Here is a 4,666-nt window from a genome sequence, read left to right as displayed (position 1 = left end):
TATTGTCTTTGCTTCTTCCTTATTTAAATAACAAAACTGCACATTTTTAATCTGAAAAAAAAATATATATAAAAAAAAAATTAAAATAATTTATTTTATTTGTACATTCATGGTTTAAAATCGTTTTAAAAACTGTTGATTTTACTATTTTTGAACTTTTGGTACGAACCAGTCCGGAACAAAACCGATAAAAACCAAATCACTGGGGACAACTCTTACAAAAGGTTCTTCAATCATACGTCAAATACGAAAGACCGATGCCATATCAAAAAAGCCAAACAAGACTGTTATCCAAAAACGCAAAATTATTTGGTATGCGGCACGACAGCGCCGTTACCATTTACATGAACGTTTGCATTACAATAAAGGTCTCACTGACACTGTACATGGTATGAGAGGTGTCGGACAGTAACGAGACCACAATTACGTAATAATGTAAAACGTCGGCCACATATATAAGTAATTATAACATCCGACATTTTATTTAACATGCCGACGAGTTACTTATGTTGTCATTTGCTCCCTTGTGTTTTTATGCATCAATAAATAGCAAAAAGCTTTTTTAGGCCAATTTTGTATGATCACAAAAACAACTGGTGGTAAATAGGATTAGTTTCGTTTGCAAAGAAAGAAAATGGCTAACTTTTAAACAAGGCAGGCAGGGTGGTCAACATGCCCTGTGCATCTGCCGATTTGGGCGCAAACTTTGCGAGCATTTTTTACCGAAACCGGTTCTAAAACTAAATGATAGGGACTGCAACACAAGGTTTTATGACATAAATGAGATACATGCTGAGAGGGATCCAAATTAATGCAAAAGTGAAACTGAAAAACTATGCGATGTACATAGTGGGTCTTGGATGGGAGCTCGTGTGGACATTTTGCTTTTATTTTCCCATATCTAACACCCCTATGTCCACTGGAGCACCCATCCCACATAATACACCCTTTAACTGGGTCCAAATGGCATCTTCCATATATTTTTTTCCAAACCAGCCTGCTTATAAGCATCCATTATGTCTTTATTGGCAGACGATAAATAATTCCGGATGTGCTTAAATCAACAAACGTGGCCGACATAGATAACAATAAGAAGCGATTGGCAAACTTTAGCGCTAACGACTGCTTGTTGCTGGCTCAAATTATGAAAGAGCCGGCTCAAGAAGGGTCTATTTTGACCCGTTATGCGTATATGAAAAGCAGATTTAACCCATGTAAGTATGTATTAACAAACGTTATTTTTCATTTGTTATGGTGTAGCTATCATAGTGTGAAGTATTTTGACATATTTGCGCTCTCGTTTTGTACACATATTTTTTAAGTCGAGATAGTTAATAAATTTGACACGATCATGCATTTACACTTACTTTTTATATACAAGATACGAAATACTAACTTATTTAAAGTCGGTTTACAATAATAACAGTACAACATTAGCTATTGATCGACACATTCGAAGGTAATATGGTTCTGTACAGGGCATATATACAACTGTAAATAAAATTCATTTTTTTCTTGTTATAGTACCAGGCATATTCAGTTTATTAACAAACCACATGATAAAAACTTAATAACTATATAAAAATATATACACATATAAAATACTACATATTCTAGTAGAAACAAGAAGCTGTCACACAAAAGTAAAAACTGATAACGCATAACAAAAGAGACGAAGAGATTATTATGTAGTTTTAAAAGCCATGAGTGTTTAAATAAAAGAAAATAAGATATAAAAGGAAAACATAATTACTAATTAAGAGAATAGAATTTAGAAAAATATGATCAAAGTATATTTTACTTAATAATGATTTAACTTACATATTTAATAATCAGTTTCGTTGCATGAGGAAAAGCATATTATCACAGTGTGCATGAAACATAAAACAAGCAAGCAACAAAAAGCCAATTTTAGCATCTTACATATTTAATAATCAGTTTCGTTGCATGAAAAAAAACATATATCACAGTGTGCATGAAACATAAGGCAAGCAAGCAACAAAAGCCAATTTTAGCAACTATGTTGGATCCATGCAATAGGAACAGCGACAGCTCTCACCGTCCCATGAGCTAACCAAACTGGAGAACTGATTGAAATGTAACTACCTGGTCCATGAAATGTTGGGGCAGAGTTCCATAGATTGGCAGCCCCGAAACGGAAAGAGTTAACGCCGTATCTTGATGTTCTTACTTGGGGGATTTCAGCAGTTCTGGTGTATCTAAAGGAATATGAATTATATTTAAGATTAACAAGGTCATCAAGATAAATGTGAGTTTGATCATAATTGACTATTTTACACGTTTCCAAATAATTGATCTTAGTCTCCTAATTTTCAATGAAGGCAAATTTGACTTTTTCAATAAATCGTCATTAATTGAAACATAATCGTCATAAACGAATCTTAATGCTCTTTCTTGATTGTTTTCATTTTCTTTGTATTTAATTATCCACAGTAATGCCATACTACAGGACAATAGTTAAAACTCGATAGGATAAAAGAATGGTAAATGTAAAGTTTACCTAACTTACAAAGGTGTTTTCCAATTCTTTTCAAAACATTTAATTGCCTTGAGACTTTGTTTACATATGTAAGGTATATGACTATTAAATTTCAGTCAATTGTGACCCTTTATAACTTTACTTCGTCATCACAAATGATAGTATGATTATTTCCAAGATTGAATGATATAGCTTGTTCTCTAGATTTTTTTTCCAATGGCAATACATTGAAATGTATCTGGGTTGGCTTGCATTTTATTGTTTGAAAACCAAGGTATACATGTTTTGCTATCTTCTTAAACAGCATTAACAACGTCTGTTAAATGATGTCATGAATATGAAAGGGTATTGTCGTCAGCATAGTTATACAAGCTGCTATTTGAAATAAAATAAAAAAATGTCGTTTATAAAAATGTTAAATAAAACCGGCCCAAGAATAGATCCTTGAGGAACTCCTTTGTATAGATGTGAAAACTGACTATTGAAATTTGTCATACGGACGCACTGTTTTCTATGCGAGAGCTAACTTTTCAAAAAATCAGTCGAGTGTTCGGTCATATCACATGCTTTAAGTTTTAACAGTATCAAGTCGTGAGGGAGAATGCTTTAGATAGGTCCATTAAAATTGCAGCAACAAATTAATTTTCATCCAAGGATTTTTTCCAATTTTCTATTGTTTTTAAAAGTACCGTTTGGCAACCATAGCCTTTCCTAAAAGCAGATAAAAAAGGGTTAAAATAATTGTTAAAATATGTTGTTAATTGTTCATTTATGGATCGTTCGAAGATTTTTGACAGTGTGGGAAAAATACTAACTGGTCTGTACTTTGCTTTATCTAAATTTCTATTTTTTATTTAATGGTTTTACTTGAGCTATTTTGAGTTTATCTGAGAATGTTAAATAACTTATACTAGAGTTTATAATGACGGTTAAAGGACCTGTCAGAACAGGTGGAGCTGCCTTCAGCAGTTTACTAGATATACCATCAATGCCTACCGCCTTTTTAGTGTTTAGTTTTTGAATTCGCTTCCCTACAAAATCTTCGCTGACAGGGTTGAAAGTAAAACATTGATTAGGTTTGATATTTGAGGATATCATAGATATGCTAGAGTCATTTTCATCAGCTGTTAGGGATTCATTTCCTATGTTTTGTGCCGCGTTTACAAAAAAGTTATTAAATATATCTGCGACTTGTTTATGATTTGTAATAAGCCTGTCAGTTTCGTTTAGAAAAGTGTCTTTATTGATATTACTACCTTTGTTGGTTTAAAAAGGTTTGACAGTTTTCCAGAAATCCTGAGATTTGCATCCCCCTGTAAACCTTTCAATGAAGTAGTTATTTAAAGATTTACGTTGTATTTTGGTTACACGATTTCTTTGTGGCCTGTTATTTTCCCAGTTTTTTAATTCTCTTTATTCAAATATTTGTTGTGAAGCATTCTTTTTAATATATTGCACCTTTTAATTGTTTATTCATGTATTAACTTTGTTATGAACTTTTTGATATTTAAAGGGGCATATAAATGGCCAGAACAGTATTTCATAATCTGAAATACATCGATACTTAAAAAAATTTAAACTGAGCCTGTAGTAACAAATATTCTCTATTAATTTTTAGCTCATCTATTTTTTGAAAAAAAAAATGAGCTATTGTCATCACCTCGGCGTCGGCGTCCGGTTAAGTTTTGCGTTTAGGTCCATTTTTCTCAGAAAGTATCAATGCTATTGCATTCAAACTTGGTACACTTACTGACTATCATGAGGGGACTGGGCAGACAAAGTTAGATAACTCTGGCGTGCATTTTGACAGAATTATTTGCCCTTTTTTATACTAAGAAAATTGTAAAATTTTGGTTAAGTTTTATGTTAAGGTCCATTTTATTCCTTAAGTATCAAAGCTATTGCTTTCATACTTGCAGCACTTACTAACTATCATAAGGGGAGTGTGCAGGCAAAGTAATGTAACTCTGACTGACATTTTGACAGAATTATGTGCCCTTTTTGTACTTAGAAAATTGAAAATTTGGTTAAGTTTTGTGTTTAGGTCCACTTTATTCCTACAGTATCAAAGCTATTGCTTTCATACTTGCAACACTTATTAACTATCATAAGGGGACTGTGCAGGCAAAGTTATGTAACTCTGACTGGCATTTGGACGGGATTGTG

Source organism: Dreissena polymorpha, chromosome 12 (genome assembly GCF_020536995.1).
Source record: "Dreissena polymorpha isolate Duluth1 chromosome 12, UMN_Dpol_1.0, whole genome shotgun sequence".
NCBI lineage: Eukaryota > Metazoa > Mollusca > Bivalvia > Myida > Dreissenidae > Dreissena > Dreissena polymorpha.
Note: the sequence above shows the minus strand (reverse complement) of the source record.